Source organism: Salvelinus fontinalis, unplaced genomic scaffold (genome assembly GCF_029448725.1).
Source record: "Salvelinus fontinalis isolate EN_2023a unplaced genomic scaffold, ASM2944872v1 scaffold_0010, whole genome shotgun sequence".
NCBI classification, from domain to species: Eukaryota; Metazoa; Chordata; class Actinopteri; order Salmoniformes; family Salmonidae; genus Salvelinus; species Salvelinus fontinalis.
In genome coordinates this window covers 336,121-358,492 of record NW_026600219.1, presented here as the reverse complement: position 1 = coordinate 358,492, position 22,372 = coordinate 336,121, and positions in this window count along the sequence as shown.

Genomic DNA, 22,372 nt, shown 5'->3' with positions numbered 1-22,372 from the left:
ATAATGTATAGATCCATAATGTATAGATCCATAACGTATAGATCCATAACGTATAGATCCATAATATAGTCTGTCGCTGATCAGATGTTTACAAAACCAAGAGACACACACAAAATAAACTCTTATTACTACATCTCAGAAATACTCTCCTACTCAATAATCTGTGACTTTTAAATTGAACACAACCTGGAGCAGAGAGATTGACTGTAACGACGTCCCAGGAACATAACATTTTAGAAAATATATTCCATTAGAGAATGAAAACGAAAAGATGAAAGAGAGGACCAGGTGAAGAGAGGGCATTGAATGAGTAAAGACAGAAAGAGAGAAAGGAGAGAGGGAATAAAATACAGAAAGACAGAAAGGAGAGAGGGAATAAAAGACAGAAAGAGAGAAAGGAGAGAGGGAATAAAATACAGAAAGACAGAAAGGAGAGAGGGAATAAAAGACAGAAAGACAGAAAGAAGAAAGGGAAGAAAAGACAGAAAGTAGAACAGAGAGAGGGAATAAAAGACAGAAAGTAGAAAAGAGAGAGGGAATAAAAGACAGAAAGTAGAAAGGAGAGAGGGAATAAAAGACAGAAAGTAGAAAAGAGAGAGGGAATAAAAGACAGAAAGTAGAAAGGAGAGAGGGAATAAAAGACAGAAAGTAGAAAAGAGAGAGGGAATAAAAGACAGAAAGTAGAAAGGAGAGAGGGAATAAAAGACAGAAAGTAGAAAAGAGAGAGGGAATAAAAGACAGAAAGTAGAAAAGAGAGAGGGAATAAAAGACAGAAAGTAGAAAGGAGAGAGGGAATAAAAAGACAGAAAGTAGAAAAGAGAGAGGGAATAAAAGACAGAAAGTAGAAAGGAGAGAGGGAATAAAAGACAGAAAGTAGAAAAGAGAGAGGGAATAAAAGACAGAAAGTAGAAAGGAGAGAGGGAAAAAAAGACAGAAAGAGAGAAAGGAGAGAGGGAATAAAAGACAAAAAGTAGAAAAGAGAGAGGGAATAAAAGACAGAAAGAGAGAAAGGAGAGAGGGAATAAAAGACAGAAAGTAGAAAAGAGAGAGGGAATAAAAGACAGAAAGTAGAAAAGAGAGAGGGAATAAAAGACAGAAAGAGAGAAAGGAGAGAGGGAATAAAAGACAGAAAGAGAGAAAGGAGAGAGGGAATAAAAGACAGAAGGTAGAAAAGAGAGACGGAATAAAAGACAGAAAGAGAGAAAGGAGAGAGGGAATAAAAGACAGAAAGTAGAAAGGAGAGAGGGAATAAAAGCCAGAAAGTAGAAAAGAGAGAGGGAATAAAAGACAGAAAGTAGAAAGGAGAGAGGGAATAAAAGACAGAAAGTAGAAAGGAGAGAGGGAATAAAAGACAGAAAGTAGAAAGGAGAGCGGTAATAAAAGACAGAAAGACAGAAAGGAGAGAGGGAATAAAAGACAGAAAGACAGAGAGGAGAGAGGGATTAAAATACAGAAAGACAGAAAGGAGAGAGGGAATAAAAGACAGAAAGACAGAAAGGAGAGAGGGAATAAAAGACAGAAAGACAGAAAGGAGAGAGGGAATAAAAGACAGAAAGACAGAAAGGAGAGATGGAATAAAAGACAGAAAGAGAGAAAAGAGAGAGGGAATAAAGTACAGAAAGACAGAAAGGAGAGAGGGAATAAAATACAGAAAGACAGAAAGGAGAGAGGGAATAAAAGACAGAAAGTAGAAAAGAGAGAGGGAATAAAAGAAGAGAAAGAGAGAAAGGAGAGAGGGAATAAAAGACAGAAAGACAGAAAGGAGAGAGGGAATAAAAGACAGAAAGACAGAAAGGAGAGAGGGAATAAAAGACAGAAAGACAGAAAGGAGAGAGGGAATAAAAGACAGAAAGACAGAAAGGAGAGAGGGAATAAAAGACAGAAGATAGAAAGGAGAGAGGGAATAAAAGACAGAAAGACAGAAAGGAGAGAGGGAATAAAATACAGAAAGACAGAAAGGAGAGAGGGAATAAAAGACAGAAAGTAGAAAAGAGAGAGGGAATAAAAGGAGAGAAAGACAAAGGAGAGAGGGAATAAAAGACAGAAAGACAGAAAGGAGAGAGGGAATAAAAGACAGAAAGACAGAAAGGAGAGAGGGAATAAAAGACGGAAAGACAGAAAGGAGAGAGGGAATAAAATACAGAAAGACAATAAGGAGAGAGGGAATAAAACACAGAAAGACAGAAAGGAGAGAGGGAATAAAAGACAGAAAGACAGAAAGGAGAGAGGGAATAAAAGACAAAAAGACAGAAAGGAGAGAGAGAATAAAAGACAGAAAGACAGAAAGGAGAGAGGGAATAAAAGACAAAAAGACAGAAAGGAGAGAGGGAATAAAAGACAGAAAGACAGAAAGGAGAGAGGGAATAAAAGACAGAAAGACAGAAAGGAGAGAGGGAATAAAAGACAGAAAGACAGAAAGGAGAGAGGGAATAAAAGACAGAAAGACAGAAAGGAGAGAGGGAATAAAATACAGAAAGACAGAAAGGAGAGAGGGAATAAAAGACAGAAAGACAGAAAGGAGAGAGGGAATAAAAGACAGAAAGACAGAAAGGAGAGAGGGAATAAAAGACAGAAAGAGAGAAAGGAGAGAGGGAATAAAAGACAGAAAGAGAGAAAGGAGAGAGGGAATAAAAGACAGAAAGACAGAAAGGAGAGAGGGAATAAAAGACAGAAAGACAGAAAAGAGAGAGGGAATAAAAAGACAGAAAGAGAGAAAGGAGAGAGGGAATAAAAGACATAATTATATTGTTTCTCTTCATCTCTGTGTCTGTTTCCTGGCTGTGGAGCGGTTCTGAGCCTGTGGCTAAGTTTCTGCCTTCAATCACAGGTTTCCGTGGAGATGGAAATTAGAACATTCCCAGGTGTCTGTACACCTTGTCCTTACGGCACCTATACACACACACACACACTCGCACTCATTCACTCACACACGCACAAAACACACATCTCGACGGCCCCCCCATGGTTCACCCCCGAGGTGCTAAGCACATATCTCAACTCTGATTCAAACACACACACACACACACACACACACACACACACACACACACACACACACACACACACACACACACACACACACACACACACACACACACACACACACACACACACACACACACACACACACACACACACACCGTCCCCCCAACTGTTCTCCCCTGAGCTCTAAAACGTATCTCAGCTCTGATTATGATTCTCTTTCATAAAAACACTGACCGTCCGCTCTGGGCCCCGTTTGACATGAATCCGGTCTGATAGATCCTTTAGCACCCAGATCATTCAATTAAGGGGAAACAGAACGCAGAATGTTTCCGGTCACCGGTTCTGTCTTCACCCCAGGCCATAGAGGAACAATGAGAGGAGGTGGTGTGACATGATTACACCCCAGACCATAGAGGAGGAGGTGCTACTTGATTACACCCCAGGCCATAGAGGAACAATGAGAGGAGGTGGTGTGACATGATTACACCCCAGACCATAGAGGAACAATGAGAGGAGGTGGTGTGACATGATTACACCCCAGACCATAGAGGAGGAGGTGCTACATGATTACACCCCAGACCATAGAGGAGGAGGTGCTACTTGATTACACCCCAGGCCATAGAGGAACAATGAGAGGAGGTGGTGTGACATGATTACACCCCAGACCATAGAGGAGGAGGTGCTACATGATTACACCCCAGACCATGGAGGAGGAGGTGTTACATGATTACACCCCAGACCATAGAGGAGGAGGTGCTGCATGATTACACCCCAGACCATAGAGGAGGAGGTGCTGCATGATTACACCCCAGACCATAGAGGAGGAGGTGCTACATGATTACACCCCAGGCCATAGAGGAGGAGGTGGTACATGATTACACCCCAGACCATAGAGGAGGAGGTGCTACATGATTACACCCCAGACCATAGAGGAGGTGCTGTGGCATGATTACACCCCAGACCATAGAGGAGGAGGTGCTACATGATTACACCCCAGGCCATAGAGGAGGTGGTGTTACATGATTACACCCCAGACCATAGAAGAGGAGGTGCTGCATGATTACACCCCAGACCAAAGAGGAGGAGGTGCTACATGATTACACCCCAGACCATAGAGGAGGAGGTGCTACATGATTACACCCCAGACCATAGAGGAGGAGGTGCTACATGATTACACCCCAGACCATAGAGGAGGAGGTGCTACATGATTACACCCCAGACCATGGAGGAGGTACTACATGATTACACCCCAGGCCATAGAGGAGGAGGTGTTACATGATTACACCCCAGACCATAGAGGAGGTGTTACATGATTACACCCCAGACCATAGAGGAGGAGGTGCTACATGATTACACCCCAGGCCATAGAGGAGGAGGTGCTACATGATTACACCCCAGGCCATAGAGGAGGAGGTGCTACATGATTACACCCCAGGCCATAGAGGAGGAGGTGCTACATGATTACACCCCAGGCCATAGAGGAGGAGGTGCTACATGATTACACCCCAGACCATAGAAGAGGAGGTGCTATATGATTACACCCCAGGCCATAGAGGAGGAGGTGCTACATGATTACACCCCAGACCATAGAGGAGGTGCTACATGATTACACCCCAGACCAAAGATGAGGTGCTACATGATTACACCCCAGACCAAAGAGGAGGTGCTACATGATTACACCCCAGACCAAAGAGGAGGTGCTACATGATTACACCCCAGACCAAAGAGGAGGTGCTACATGATTACACCCCAGACCAAAGAGGAGGTGCTACATGATTACACCCCAGACCAAAGAGGAGGTGCTACATGATTACACCCCAGACCAAAGAGGAGGTGCTGTTCCATGTTTTCCTCACAGTAGAGGGTGTGGACTAGTGAATCTGGTTTCATCCTACCTGGGGAACAGGACCCAGGTGTTTTCCTCACAGTAGAGGGTGTGGACTAGTGAATCTGGTTTCATCCTACCTGGGGAACAGGACCCAGGTGTTTTCCTCACAGTAGAGGGTGTGGACTAGTGAATCTGGTTTCATCCTACCTGGGGAACAGGACCCAGGTGTTTTCCTCACAGTAGAGGGTGTGGACTAGTGAATCTGGTTTTATCCTACCTGGGGAACAGGACCCAGGTGTTTTCCTCACAGTAGAGGGTGTGGACTAGTGAATCTGGTTTCATCCTACCTGGGGAACAGGACCCAGGTGTTTTCCTCACAGTAGAGGGTGTGGACTAGTGAATCTGGTTTCATCCTACCTGGGGAACAGGACCCAGGTGTTTTCCTCACAGTAGAGGGTGTGGACTAGTGAATCTGGTTTCATCCTACCTGGGGAACAGGACTGAGGTGTTTTCCTCACAGTAGAGGGTGTGGACTAGTGAATCTGGTTTTATCCTACCTGGGGAACAGGACCCAGGTGTTTTCCTCACAGTAGAGGGTGTGGACTAGTGAATCTGGTTTTATCCTACCTGGGGAACAGGACCCAGGTGTTTTCCTCACAGTAGAGGGTGTGGACTAGTGAATCTGGTTTTATCCTACCTGGGGAACAGGACCCAGGTGTTTTCCTCACAGTAGAGGGTGTGGACTAGTGAATCTGGTTTTATCCTACCTGGGGAATAGGACCCAGGTGTTTTCCTCACAGTAGAGGGTGTGGACTAGTGAATCTGGTTTTATCCTACCTGGGGAACAGGACCCAGGTGTTTTCCTCACAGTAGAGGGTGTGGACTAGTGAATCTGGTTTTATCCTACCTGGGGAACAGGACCCAGGTGTTTTCCTCACAGTAGAGGGTGTGGACTAGTGAATCTGGTTTTATCCTACCTGGGGAACAGGACCCAGGTGTTTTCCTCACAGTAGAGGGTGTGGACTAGTGAATCTGGTTTCATCCTACCTGGGGAATAGGACCCAGGTGTTTTCCTCACAGTAGAGGGTGTGGACTAGTGAATCTGGTTTCATCCTACCTGGGGAACAGGACCCAGGTGTTTTCCTCACAGTAGAGGGTGTGGACTAGTGAATCTGGTTTTATCCTACCTGGGGAACAGGACCCAGGTGTTTTCCTCACAGTAGAGGGTGTGGACTAGTGAATCTGGTTTTATCCTACCTGGGGAACAGGACCCAGGTGTTTTCCTCACAGTAGAGGGTGTGGACTAGTGAATCTGGTTTTATCCTACCTGGGGAACAGGACCCAGGTGTTTTCCTCACAGTAGAGGGTGTGGACTAGTGAATCTGGTTTCATCCTACCTGGGGAATAGGACCCAGGTGTTTTCCTCACAGTAGAGGGTGTGGACTAGTGAATCTGGTTTCATCCTACCTGGGGAACAGGACCCAGGTGTTTTCCTCACAGTAGAGGGTGTGGACTAGTGAATCTGGTTTTATCCTACCTGGGGAACAGGACCCAGGTGTTTTCCTCACAGTAGAGGGTGTGGACTAGTGAATCTGGTTTTATCCTACCTGGGGAACAGGACCCAGGTGTTTTCCTCACAGTAGAGGGTGTGGACTAGTGAATCTGGTTTTATCCTACCTGGGGAACAGGACCCAGGTGTTTTCCTCACAGTAGAGGGTGTGGACTAGTGAATCTGGTTTTATCCTACCTGGGGAACAGGACCCAGGTGTTTTCCTCACAGTAGATGGTGTGGACTAGTGAATCTGGTTTCATCCTATCTGGGGGACAGGACCCAGGTGTTTTCCTCACAGTAGAGGGTGTGGACTAGTGAATCTGGTTTCATCCTATCTGGGGGACAGGACCCAGGTGTTTTCCTCACAGTAGAGGGTGTGGACTAGTGAATCTGGTTTCATCCTATCTGGGGGACAGGACTGAGGTGTTTTCCTCACAGTAGAGGGTGTGGACTAGTGAATCTGGTTTCATCCTATCTGGGGGACAGGACTGAGGTGTTTTCCTCACAGTAGAGGGTGTGGACTAGTGAATCTGGTTTCATCCTATCTGGGGGACAGGACTGAGGTGTTTTCCTCACAGTAGAGGGTGTGGACTAGTGAATCTGGTTTTATCCTACCTGGGGAACAGGACCCAGGTGTTTTCCTCACAGTAGAGGGTGTGGACTAGTGAATCTGGTTTCATCCTACCTGGGGAATAGGACCCAGGTGTTTTCCTCACAGTAGAGGGTGTGGACTAGTGAATCTGGTTTCATCCTACCTGGGGAATAGGACCCAGGTGTTTTCCTCACAGTAGAGGGTGTGGACTAGTGAATCTGGTTTTATCCTACCTGGGGAATAGGACCCAGGTGTTTTCCTCACAGTAGAGGGTGTGGACTAGTGAATCTGGTTTCATCCTACCTGGGGAATAGGACCCAGGTGTTTTCCTCACAGTAGAGGGTGTGGACTAGTGAATCTGGTTTTATCCTACCTGGGGAATAGGACCCAGGTGTTTTCCTCACAGTAGAGGGTGTGGACTAGTGAATCTGGTTTTATCCTACCTGGGGAATAGGACCCAGGTGTTTTCCTCACAGTAGAGGGTGTGGACTAGTGAATCTGGTTTTATCCTACCTGGGGAATAGGACCCAGGTGTTTTCCTCACAGTAGAGGGTGTGGACTAGTGAATCTGGTTTTATCCTACCTGGGGAACAGGACCCAGGTGTTTTCCTCACAGTAGAGGGTGTGGACTAGTGAATCTGGTTTTATCCTACCTGGGGAATAGGACCCAGGTGTTTTCCTCACAGTAGAGGGTGTGGACTAGTGAATCTGGTTTTATCCTACCTGGGGAATAGGACCCAGGTGTTTTCCTCACAGTAGAGGGTGTGGACTAGTGAATCTGGTTTTATCCTACCTGGGGAATAGGACCCAGGTGTTTTCCTCACAGTAGAGGGTGTGGACTAGTGAATCTGGTTTTATCCTACCTGGGGAATAGGACCCAGGTGTTTTCCTCACAGTAGAGGGTGTGGACTAGTGAATCTGGTTTTATCCTACCTGGGGAATAGGACCCAGGTGTTTTCCTCACAGTAGAGGGTGTGGACTAGTGAATCTGGTTTTATCCTACCTGGGGAATAGGACCCAGGTGTTTTCCTCACAGTAGAGGGTGTGGACTAGTGAATCTGGTTTTATCCTACCTGGGGAACAGGACCCAGGTGTTTTCCTCACAGTAGAGGGTGTGGACTAGTTAATCTGGTTTTATCCTACCTGGGGAACAGGACCCAGGTGTTTTCCTCACAGTAGAGGGTGTGGACTAGTTAATCTGGTTTTATCCTACCTGGGGAACAGGACCCAGGTGTTTTCCTCACAGTAGAGGGTGTGGACTAGTGAATCTGGTTTTATCCTACCTGGGGAACAGGACCCAGGTGTTTTCCTCACAGTAGAGGGTGTGGACTAGTGAATCTGGTTTTATCCTACCTGGGGAACAGGACCCAGGTGTTTTCCTCACAGTAGAGGGTGTGGACTAGTGAATCTGGTTTTATCCTACCTGGGGAACAGGACCCAGGTGTTTTCCTCACAGTAGAGGGTGTGGACTAGTGAATCTGGTTTTATCCTACCTGGGGAACAGGACCCAGGTGTTTTCCTCACAGTAGAGGGTGTGGACTAGTGAACCTGGTTTTATCCTACCTGGGGAACAGGACCCAGGTGTTTTCCTCACAGTAGAGGGTGTGGACTAGTGAACCTGGTTTTATCCTACCTGGGGAACAGGACCCAGGTGTTTTCCTCACAGTAGAGGGTGTGGACTAGTGAATCTGGTTTTATCCTACCTGGGGAACAGGACCCAGGTGTTTTCCTCACAGTAGAGGGTGTGGACTAGTGAATCTGGTTTCATCCTACCTGGGGAACAGGACCCAGGTGTTTTCCTCACAGTAGATGGTGTGGACTAGTGAATCTGGTTTTATCCTACCTGGGGAACAGGACCCAGGTGTTTTCCTCACAGTAGAGGGTGTGGACTAGTGAATCTGGTTTTATCCTACCTGGGGAACAGGACCCAGGTGTTTTCCTCACAGTAGATGGTGTGGACTAGTGAATCTGGTTTCATCCTACCTGGGGAACAGGACCCAGGTGTTTTCCTCACAGTAGAGGGTGTGGACTAGTGAATCTGGTTTCATCCTACCTGGGGAACAGGACCCAGGTGTTTTCCTCACAGTAGAGGGTGTGGACTAGTGAATCTGGTTTCATCCTACCTGGGGAACAGGACCCAGGTGTTTTCCTCACAGTAGATGGTGTGGACTAGTGAATCTGGTTTCATCCTACCTGGGGAACAGGACCCAGGTGTTTTCCTCACAGTAGAGGGTGTGGACTAGTGAATCTGGTTTCATCCTACCTGGGGAACAGGACCCAGGTGTTTTCCTCACAGTAGATGGTGTGGACTAGTGAATCTGGTTTCATCCTACCTGGGGAACAGGACCCAGGTGTTTTCCTCACAGTAGAGGGTGTGGACTAGTGAATCTGGTTTCATCCTACCTGGGGAACAGGACCCAGGTGTTTTCCTCACAGTAGATGGTGTGGACTACTGAATCTGGTTTCATCCTACCTGGGGAACAGGACCCAGGTGTTTTCCTCACAGTAGATGGTGTGGACTAGTGAATCTGGTTTCATCCTACCTGGGGAACAGGACTGAGGTGTTTTCCTCACAGTAGAGGGTGTGGACTAGTGAATCTGGTTTTATCCTACCTGGGGAACAGGACCCAGGTGTTTTCCTCACAGTAGATGGTGTGGACTAGTGAATCTGGTTTCATCCTACCTGGGGAACAGGACCCAGGTGTTTTCCTCACAGTAGATGGTGTGGACTAGTGAATCTGGTTTCATCCTACCTGGGGAACAGGACTGAGGTGTTTTCCTCACAGTAGAGGGTGTGGACTAGTGAATCTGGTTTTATCCTACCTGGGGAACAGGACCCAGGTGTTTTCCTCACAGTAGAGGGTGTGGACTAGTGAATCTGGTTTCATCCTACCTGGGGAACAGGACCCAGGTGTTTTCCTCACAGTAGAGGGTGTGGACTAGTGAATCTGGTTTCATCCTACCTGGGGAACAGGACCCAGGTGTTTTCCTCACAGTAGATGGTGTGGACTAGTGAATCTGGTTTCATCCTACCTGGGGAACAGGACCCAGGTGTTTTCCTCACAGTAGATGGTGTGGACTAGTGAATCTGGTTTCATCCTACCTGGGGAACAGGACTGAGGTGTTTTCCTCACAGTAGAGGGTGTGGACTAGTGAATCTGGTTTTATCCTACCTGGGGAACAGGACCCAGGTGTTTTTCTCACAGTAGATGGTGTGGACTAGTGAATCTGGTTTCATCCTACCTGGGGAACAGGACCCAGGTGTTTTCCTCACAGTAGATGGTGTGGACTAGTGAATCTGGTTTCATCCTACCTGGGGAACAGGACTGAGGTGTTTTCCTCACAGTAGAGGGTGTGGACTAGTGAATCTGGTTTTATCCTACCTGGGGAACAGGACCCAGGTGTTTTCCTCACAGTAGAGGGTGTGGACTAGTGAATCTGGTTTCATCCTACCTGGGGAACAGGACCGCTGTGTTTTCCTCACAGTAGAGGGTGTGGACTAGTGAATCTGGTTTCATCCTACCTGGGGAACAAAACCGCTGTGTTTTCCTCACAGTAGAGGGTGTGGACTAGTGGATCTGGTTTCATCCTACCTGGGGAACAGGACCCAGATGTTTTCCTCACAGTAGATGGTGTGGACTAGTGAATCTGGTTTCATCCTACCTGGGGAACAGGACCCAGGTGTTTTCCTCACAGTAGATGGTGTGGACTAGTGAATCTGGTTTCATCCTACCTGGGGAACAGGACTGAGGTGTTTTCCTCACAGTAGAGGGTGTGGACTAGTGAATCTGGTTTTATCCTACCTGGGGAACAGGACCCAGGTGTTTTCCTCACAGTAGAGGGTGTGGACTAGTGGATCTGGTTTCATCCTACCTGGGGAACAGGACCCAGGTGTTTTCCTCACAGTAGATGGTGTGGACTAGTGGATCTGGTTTCATCCTACCTGGGGAACAGGACCCAGGTGTTTTCCTCACAGTAGAGGGTGTGGACTGCGTGTGTCAATATGTTTTGTGTTTGTGAGATAGTGTTGCATTAGGATACTTTAATGGGGCCAATATTGTTAGAGGGGAGATTCTATCTTGTGTACTCTCTGAAAAAGAATTTCACTCAGGAAGTATTTTTTAGAGACACACACACACACACACACACACACACACACACACACACACACACACACACACACACACACACACACACACACACACACACACACACACACACACACACACACACACACACACACACACACACACACACACACATACACAAGAGATTAGATAGTGGCGTGTGGTGGTTTATTTCTAGGGGGAAATGATGGACGAAAGAATAAAGAGAGGGAGGTTAAGATCCTTCCTCTTCCTCCTCCTCCTCCTCTACCTCCTCCTCCTCCTCTATCTCATCTCTCCTCCTCCTCCTCCTCTTCCTCATCTCTCCTCCTCCTCTTCCTCATCTCTCCTCCTCCTCCTCATCTCTCCTCCTCTTCCTCCTCCTCCGCCGATGAAGAAAAACATGAAAAATAGAAAGCCTTCCTTCCGGAATCCCAGAGAGAATGGAGAGAAAGAAAGACCAGAGGAACAGAAGAAGAAACACAATGTTATTTATTCATTTACAGAGTGGTTGAACCCCATGAGGACACATTAACTAAGTCTGGTGGAACACACACACACACACACACACACACACACACACACACACACACACACACACACACACACACACACACACACACACACACACACACACACACACACACACGACCACACACACACACACACACACACACACACACACACACGACCACACACACGACCACACGACCACACACACACACACACACACACACACACACACACACACACACACACACACACACACACACACACACACACACACACACACACACACACACACACACACACACACACACACACACACACACACACACACACACACACACACACACAGATGAAAGCGTGTAATCTGTTCAGGATCATGCGTGTGTTAGCTCTGGGATGTGTGTGAGGGATGTGATGAGATCAGTTATGATTTCTGCTCTTTGGGGCTTAGTGGCCTGTAGGACAGATACACTATCGTGCCATCACTGCTTATGTCTCCCTGTTCTGTTTGTGTAATGTGTGTGTGTGAATTCGTATGTACTGTATACGAGTGCACGTGTGTGTGTGTCTGCGTGTGTGTGTGTATGTGTGTCTGTCTGTCAAAAGCCGCGGGGAACCACTACTTCAAGGTCTCAGAGCGAGTGACGTAACCGATTGAAACGCTATTAGCGCGCACCACCGCTAACTAGCTAGCCATTTCACATCCGTTACGTGTGTGTGTGTGTGTGTGTGTGTGTGTGTGTGTGTGTGTGTGTGTGTGTGTGTGTGTGTGTGTGTGTGTGTGTGTGTGTGTGTGTGTGTGTGTGTGTAAAGGATAGAAACACTATGGTGTCAGCCCAGTTTAAATCTCTTCACTAATTGATAAAAGCAATAGTCCTCAAAACAGAGCCTCATTGCTGATCCCATCCTGCTGACTGGAGGGGGTAGGTGTCTGTCTGTCTGTCTGTCTGTCTGTCTGTCTGTCTGTCTGCCTGCCTGCCTGCCTGTCTGTCTGTCTGTACTTCTGTCTGTTTGCACATTTGTGTTTTTCTGCCTGTGTGTGTGTGTGTTTCTGCCTATGTGTGTATAACTAGTCTACATTACTCCACTGACAGGAAAGCTCAGGGGTCAGCCTCTATAGAATACCAACACGTTTCCCTGTGTTGGAGCTGTCCGCGGCGGCCATGTTGGGTCCTGAGCCGCCAGTTTGCCAGTGACAGGTTCACTGGCTGCCTGGCTCCAGGTCATGTCTAAACACACAGGGCTCTAGCTTGCCAGGGACCTGATGTCTAAACACTGGGGTTGTTATCTTAGAAGCAGACAGACAGAGGATCCTGCAGCACTGTGGTACTGTCAGCTGAAGGATAGGTGGAGAGAGAGAGACAGAGAGAGAGAGAGAGAAGCACAGAGAGAGAGAGAGAGAAGCACAGAGAGAGAGAGAGAAGCACAGAGAGAGAGAGAGAAGCACAGAGAGAGAGAGAGAGAGAGAGAGAGAGAGAGAGAGAGAGAGAGAGAGAGAGAGAGAGAGAGAGAGAGAGAGAGAGAGAGAGAGAGAGAGAGAGAGAGAGAGACGGAGAGAGACGGAGAGAGACGGAGAGCGACGGAGAGCGAAAGAGAGAGAGAGAAGAAAGAGAGAGAAGAAAGAGAGATGAAGGAGAGAGGAAGATATTAAACTGCAGTGAACACAGAGGAAAGGAAAGATGGAACATGGGAAGGGGAAACATGTTTGTGTCAGTGGTGAAGTTTAGTTACAAGAAAAGTGTAAATTGATTAGTTGACCACCTCATGTGCGGTGTGCACATAAAGTCTTCTCTTTAGAGCCAGGTCTGCCTACAGCGGTCTTTCTCAATAGCAAGGCTATGCTCACTGAGTCTGTACATAGTCAAAGCTTTTCTTAAGTTTGGGTCAGTCACAGTGATCAGGTATTCTGCCACTGTGTACTCTCTGTTTAGGACCAAATAGCATTCTAGTTTGCTCTGTTTTTTTGTTAATTCTTTCCAATGTGTCAGGTAATTATCTTTTTGTTTTCTCATGATTTGGTTGGGTCTAATTGTGCTGTTGTCCTGGGGCTCTGTTTGGTGTGTTTGTGTTTGTGTTTGTGAATAGAGCCCCAGGACCAGCTTGCTTAGGGGACTCTTCTCCAGGTTCATCTCTCTGTAGGTGATTGCTTTGTTATGGAAGGTTTGGGAATCACTTCCATTTAGGTGGTTGTAGAATTGAACGGCACTTTTCAGAATTTTGAAAGTTAGCGGATATTGGCCTAATTCTGCTCTGCATGCGTTATTTGGTGTTTTACGTTGTACATGGAGGACATTTTTGCAGAATTCTGCACGCAGAGTCTCAATTTGGTGTTTGTCCCATTTTGTGAATTCTTGGTTGGTGAGCGGACCCCAGACCTCACAACCATAAAGGGCAACGGGTTCTATGACGGATTGACAACCATACTAACATGTTACTAATGATGATCACATCCTGTAGAGATGTCTACTACTAACATGTTACTAATGATGACCACATCCTGTATATCTGTCTACTACTAACATGTTACTAATGATGACCACATCCTGTATATCTGTCTACTACTAACATGTTACTAATGATGACCACATCCTGTAGAGATGTCTACTACTAACATGTTACTAATGATGACCACATCCTGTATATCTGTCTACTACTAACATGTTACTAATGATGACCACATCCTGTATATCTGTCTACTACTAACATGTTACTAATGATGATGACATCCTGTAGAGATGTCTACTACTAACATGTTACTAATGATGACCACATCCTGTATATCTGTCTACTACTAACATGTTACTAATGATGACCACATCCTGTAGAGATGTCTACTACTAACATGTTACTAATGATGACCACATCCTGTATATCTGTCTACTACTAACATGTTACTAATGATGATGACATCCTGTAGAGATGTCTACTACTAACATGTTACTAATGATGATCACATCCTGTATATCTGTCTACTACTAACATGTTACTAATGATGATGACATCCTGTAGAGATGTCTACTACTAACATGTTACTAATGATGACCACATCCTGTATATCTGTCTACTACTAACATGTTACTAATGATGACCACATCCTGTATATCTGTCTACTACTAACATGTTACTAATGATGACCACATCCTGTAGAGATGTCTACTACTAACATGTTACTAATGATGACCACATCCTGTATATCTGTCTACTACTAACATGTTACTAATGATGACCACATCCTGTATATCTGTCTACTACTAACATGTTACTAATGATGACCACATCCTGTATATCTGTCTACTACTAACATGTTACTAATGATGACCACATCCTGTATATCTGTCTACTACTAACATGTTACTAATGATGACCACATCCTGTATATCTGTCTACTACTAACATGTTACTAATGATGATCACATCCTGTAGAGATGTCTACTACTAACATGTTACTAATGATGACCACATCCTGTATATCTGTCTACTACTAACATGTTACTAATGATGACCACATCCTGTATATCTGTCTACTACCAACATGTTACTAATGATGACCACATCCTGTATATCTGTCTACTACTAACATGTGACACATTGAGTATTTCTATGGTTTCCTTCAAGCCTTTCAGTTCGGGATTGTCTCCAGGGAAACCAGGTGTGTCAAGAAAACCTGCCTATTTCTACAATATCTTTTAAAACTCTGATTTTAAGCCTAACCCTAACCTTAACCTTAACCTTAATTCTAACCTTATGCCTAACCCTAACCTTAACCTTAGCCACACTGCTAACCTTATGCCTAACCCTATCCCTAACCTTAGCCACACTGCTAACCTTATGCCTAACCCTAACCTTAACCTTAGCCACACTGCTAACCTTATGCCTAACCCTAACCCTAACCTTAACCTTAGCCACACTGCTAACCTTATGCCTAACCCTAACCTTTACCACACTGCTAACCTTATGCCTAACCCTAACCCTAACCTTAACCTTAGCCACACTACTAACCTTATTCCTAACCTTAACCTTAACCTTAGCCACATTGCTAACCTTATGCCTAACCCTAACCTTAACGACACTGCTAACCTTACGCCTAACCTTAACCTTAACCTTAACCACACTGCTATACTTATGCCTAACCCTAACCCTAACCTTAACCACACTGCTAACCTTACTCCTAACCCTAACCCTAACCTTAACCACACTGCTAACCTTATGCCTAACCCTAACCCTAACCTTAACCACACTGCTAACCTTACGCCTAACCCTAACCCTAACCTTAACCACACTGCTAACCTTACTCCTAACCCTAACCCTAACCTTAACCACACTGCTAACCTTACGCCTAACCCTAACCTTAACCTTAACCACACTGCTAACCTTACGCCTAACCCTAACCTTAACCTTAACCACACTGCTAACCTTATGCCTAACCCTAACCTTAACCACACTGCTAACCTTACGCCTAACCCTAACCTTAACCTTAACCACACTGCTAACCTTATGCCTAACCTTAACCTTAACCTTAACCACACTGCTAACCTTATGCCTAACCCTAACCCTAACCTTAACCACACTGCTAACCTTATGCCTAACCCTAACCCTAACCTTAACCACACTGCTAACCTTACGCCTAACCCTAACCCTAACCTTAACCACACTGCTAACCTTACGCCTAACCCTAACCCTAACCTTAACCACACTGCTAACCTTACGCCTAACCCTAACCCTAACCTTAACCACACTGCTAACCTTACTCCTAACCCTAACCTTAACGACACTGCTAACCTTATGCCTAACCCTAACCTTAACCTTAACCACACTGCTAACCTTACGCCTAACCCTAACCTTAACCTTAACCACACTGCTAACCTTACTCCTAACCCTAACCTTAACCACACTGCTAACCTTACGCCTAACCCTAACCCTAACCTTAGCCACACTGCTAACCTTACGCCTAACCCTAACCTTAACCTTAGCCACACTGCTAACCTTATGCCTAACCCTAACCTTAACGACACTGCTAACCTTATGCCTAACCCTAACCTTAACCACACTGCTAACCTTATGCCTAACCCTAACCTTAACGACACTGCTAACCTTACGCCTAACCCTAACCTTAACCACACTGCTAACCTTACGCCTAACCCTAACCCTAACCTTAACCTTAACCACACTGCTATACTTACGCCTAACCCTAACCTTAACCTTAGCCACACTGCTAACCTTATGCCTAACCCTAACCTTAACGACACTGCTAACCTTACGCCTAACCCTAACCTTAACCTTAACCACACTGCTAACCTTACGCCTATCCCTAACCTTAACCACACTGCTAACCTTATGCCTAACCCTAACCTTAACGACACTGCTAACCTTACGCCTAACCCTAACCTTAACCTTAACCACACTGCTAACCTTATGCCTAACCCTAACCCTAACCTTAACCACACTGCTAACCTTACGCCTAACCCTAACCCTAACCTTAACCACACTGCTAACCTTATGCCTAACCCTAACCTTAACCACACTGCTAACCTTATGCCTAACCCTAACCTTAACCACACTGCTAACCTTATGCCTAACCCTAACCTTAACCACACTGCTAACCTTACGCCTAACCCTAACCTTAACCACACTGCTAACCTTATGCCTAACCCTAACCTTAACCACACTGCTAACCTTATGCCTAACCCTAACCCTAACCTTAACCACACTGCTAACCTTACGCCTAACCCTAACCTTAACCTTAACCACACTGCTAACCTTATGCCTAACCCTAACCTTAACCACACTGCTAACCTTACGCCTAACCCTAACCCTAACCTTAACCACACTGCTAACCTTATGCCTAACCCTAACCCTAACCTTAACCACACTGCTAACCTTATGCCTAACCCTAACCCTAACCTTAACCACACTGCTAACCTTACTCCTAACCCTAACCCTAACCTTAACCACACTGCTAACCTTACGCCTAACCCTAACCCTAACCTTAACCACACTGCTAACCTTACGCCTAACCCTAACCCTAACCTTAACCACACTGCTAACCTTATGCCTAACCCTAACCTTAACCACACTGCTAACCTTACGCCTAACCCTAACCCTAACCTTAACGACACTGCTAACCTTACTCCTAACCCTAACCCTAACCTTAACCACACTGCTAACCTTATGCCTAACCCTAACCCTAACCTTAACCACACTGCTAACCTTACTCCTAACCCTAACCTTAACCTTAACCACACTGCTAACCTTATGCCTAACCCTAACCCTAACCTTAACCACACTGCTAACCTTATGCCTAACCCTAACCCTAACCTTAACCACACTGCTAACCTTATGCCTAACCCTAACCCTAACCTTAACCACACTGCTAACCTTACTCCTAACCCTAACCTTAACCTTAACCACACTGCTAACCTTATGCCTAACCCTAACCCTAACCTTAGCCACACTACTAACCTTATTCCTAACCCTAACCTTAACCTTAGCCACATTGCTAACCTTACGCCTAACCCTAACCTTAACCTTAACCACACTGCTAACCTTATTTCTAACCCTAACCTTAAGCACACTGCTAACCTTACGCCTAACCCTAACCTTAACCTTAGCCACACTACTAACCTTAAACCTAACCCTAACCTTAATCTGTACCACACTGCTAACCTCATTTCTAACCCTAACCTTTACCACACTGCTAACCTTATGCCTAACCCTAACCCTAACCTTAACTACACTGCTAACCTTATGCCTAACCCTAACCCTAACCTTAACCACACTGCTAACCTTATGCCTAACCCTAACCCTAACCTTAACCACACTGCTAACCTTACTCCTAACCCTAACCCTAACCTTAACCACACTGCTAACCTTATGCCTAACCCTAACCCTAACCTTAACCACACTGCTAACCTTACGCCTAACCCTAACCCTAACCTTAACCACACTGCTAACCTTACGCCTAACCCTAACCCTAACCTTAACCACACTGCTAACCTTATGCCTAACCCTAACCTTAACCACACTGCTAACCTTACGCCTAACCCTAACCCTAACCTTAACCACACTGCTAACCTTACGCCTAACCCTAACCCTAACCTTAACCACACTGCTAACCTTACGCCTAACCCTAACCCTAACCTTAACCACACTGCTAACCTTATGCCTAACCCTAACCCTAACCTTAACCACACTTCTAACCTTACGCCTAACCCTAACCTTAACCACACTGCTAACCTTACGCCTAACCCTAACCCTAACCTTAACCACACTGCTAACCTTACGCCTAACCCTAACCCTAACCTTAATTACACTGCTAACCTTACGCCTAACCCTAACCCTAACCTTAACCACACTGCTAACCTTACTCCTAACCCTAACCCTAACCTTAACCACACTGCTAACCTTATGCCTAACCCTAACCCTAACCTTAACCACACTGCTAACCTTACTCCTAACCCTAACCCTAACCTTAACCACACTGCTAACCTTACGCCTAACCCTAACCTTAACCACACTGCTAACCTTACGCCTAACCCTAACCCTAACCTTAACCACGCTGCTAACCTTACGCCTAACCCTAACCCTAACCTTAACCACACTGCTAACCTTATGCCTAACCCTAACCTTAACCACACTGCTAACCTTATGCCTAACCCTAACCTTAACCACACTGCTAACCTTATGCCTAACCCTAACCTTAACCTTAGCCACACTGCTAACCTTATGCCTAACCCTAACCTTAACCTTAGCCACACTGCTAACCTTACTCCTAACCCTAACCCTAACCTTAACCACACTGCTAACATTATGACTAACCCTAACCCTAACCTTAACCACACTGCTAACCTTACTCCTAACCCTAACCCTAACCTTAACCACACTTCTAACCTTACTCCTAACCCTAACCCTAACCTTAACCACACTGCTAACCTTATGCCTAACCCTAACCCTAACCTTAACCACACTGCTAACCTTATGCCTAACCCTAACCCTAACCTTAACCACACTGCTAACCTTATGCCTAACCCTAACCCTAACCTTAACCACACTGCTAACCTTACTCCTAACCCTAACCCTAACCTTAACCACACTGCTAACCTTACGCCTAACCCTAACCCTAACCTTAACCACACTGCTAACATTATGACTAACCCTAACCTTAACTTTAGCCACACTACTAACCTTATTCCTAACCCTAACCTTAACCTTAGCCACACTGCTAACCTTATGCCTAACCCTAACCTTAACCTTAACCACACTGCTAACCTTATGCCCAACCCTAACCTTAACCTTAACCACACTGCTAACCTTATGCCTAACCCTAACCTTAACCACACTGCTAACCTTACGCCTAACCCTAACCCTAACCTTAACCACACTGCTAACCTTATGCCTAACCCTAACCCTAACCTTAACCACACTGCTAACCTTACGCCTAACCCTAACCCTAACCTTAACCACACTGCTAACCTTACTCCTAACCCTAACCCTAACCTTAACCACACTGCTAACCTTACGCCTAACCCTAACCCTAACCTTAACCACACTGCTAACCTTACGCCTAACCCTAACCCTAACCTTAACCACACTGCTAACCTTACGCCTAACCCTAACCCTAACCTTAACCACACTGCTAACCGTATCCCTAACCCAAGAAGCTACAACATAATTAAATAAAATCTCAAATTTTTACGCTATAGACAATTCAGATGTAGACATAAAGGAATTGGAGTTTTCACTCTCAGGACGTTTAGTCTCTCAGCACCTCTGTGTTGTTGGGTTCAATGCCTCTAATCTGTCATTTCATGCAAGATCCTTTCATGCCCATATATTTCATCTAATAGAGTCTACATCAGAGTTTCCCAAACTCAGTCCTGTTTCCCCCCAACCCCCCCTGGGTTCACATTGTGGTTTCTGCACGTTCATCATTAGTAAAAACCAAAACATGCACCCCTTCGGGTCTAAGGACCGAGTTTGAGAAACGTTGGTGTACATCTATCGACTTGGGAAACCGGTTAAACATGTCAATTAAATGCCACGTTCAGATGACAAACATTCTCAAACGTTCCAAATAGAAATACCATGCATAGAGTCAATGTGATTCCTTATTCTACATGCCAAAGAGGCATGTGTGATCTACATTGCCTGTTTCTATCTGAATTGTCCAGACAGAAATACCATGAATAGAGGCAATGTGATTCCTTATTCTGCATGTCAGAGAGGCATGTGTGATCTACATTGCCTGTTTCTATCAGAACCATCCTCTGGGCATAACGAGTGGTTTTCTGTTCAGTCTGAATCGACCTGGGCCTGTTCGCTGGCCGTCTCTCTGTTGTAACCATAAATAACAGTAGCACCAGGCAGCCAATCTTTCCCATTCATCTCCTAATGCATGTTGCACTTTATTCACTAATTGATGTTTGTAATCAGGTAGCAGGTAGCCTAGCGATTAAGCGCGTTTGGACCGGTAACAGAAAAGTTGCTGGTTCAAATCCCTGAGCTGACTAGGTGAAAACTCTTGAGCAAGGCCCTTAACCCTAATTGCTCTGGATAAGAGCGTTTGCTATGTGACTAACATGTAGTTTAGATATTCCACTCAGTCACACAGAGTGATTTACAACATGAACTAAACTTAAGACCAAATTACGGAGTCAAGTCAAGATTACATTTTAAGGTAAGAAAATGTCTAGGACACCTTTTATGAAGGTTGTGGTGGGCTCTCTTTTTAATGTGTGGGCCATTCATAAAACAACACAGAGTTTGAGAGGTGCTAAAAGAGCCCTTTAGCCTGTCCATCATCTGAAATGTCTCACTGGAGGCCTTTAGAGAGAGAGAGAGAGACATTAGATGACCTTTCAAAGCTAGATTGACTGACTTTAAACATCTCTCCTCTTTCTCTCCTCTTTCTCTTTGCCACTTTTTCCCCCTCTTTCTATAATGGTGGCCATTATCCTTCATCTTCTCATCTTAGCTGAGAATCATGCCCATCACTCTCTCTCTCTCTCTCTCTCTTTCCTATTTTCTCTTATTCTCCCATCCCTTCTCCCCCATCTCTCTCTTTTTCAAACTGTCAAAAATGTGTTTGGTTTAAAAGTAAAAATCAATTCCCTGGACAAAAAAAAAGCCTAAATCTGACAAGAAAGTTCTGAGAGTGATATTATTACATCTATTGTGGGTAATGGAGTTTGTCTCTGTCTTACCCCCCCGCCCTTGCTGCTGTGATGGCACACTGTGGTATGCCACGCAATAAATACGTCATTTTATCTTAATTGGAATTATTTTCTTTCTGGGTCTGTGTAATCTGAGGGAAATATGTGTCTCTAATATGGTCATACATTTGGCAGGAGGTTAGGAAGTGCAGCTCAGTTTCCACCTCATGTGCGGTGTGCACATAGAGTCTTCTCTTTAGATCCAGGTCTGCCTTTGGCGGCCTTTCTCAATAGCAAGGCTATGTTCACTGAATCTGTACTTAGTCAAAGCTTTCCTTAAGTTTGGGTCAGTCACAGTGATCAGGTATTCTGCCACTGTGTACTCTCTGTTTAGGGCCAAATAGCATTCTAGTTTGCTCTTTTTTTTTGTTAATTCTTTCCAATGTGTCAGGTAATTATCTTTTTGTTTTCTCATGATTTGGTTGGGTCTAATTGTGCTGTTGTCCTGGGGCTCTGTGGGGTCTGTTTGTGTTTGTGAACAGAGCCCCAGGACCAGCTTGCTTAGGGGACTCTTCTCCAGGTTCATCTCTCTGTAGGTGATGGCTTTGTTATGGAATGTTTGGGAATCACTTCCATTTAGGTGGTTGTAGA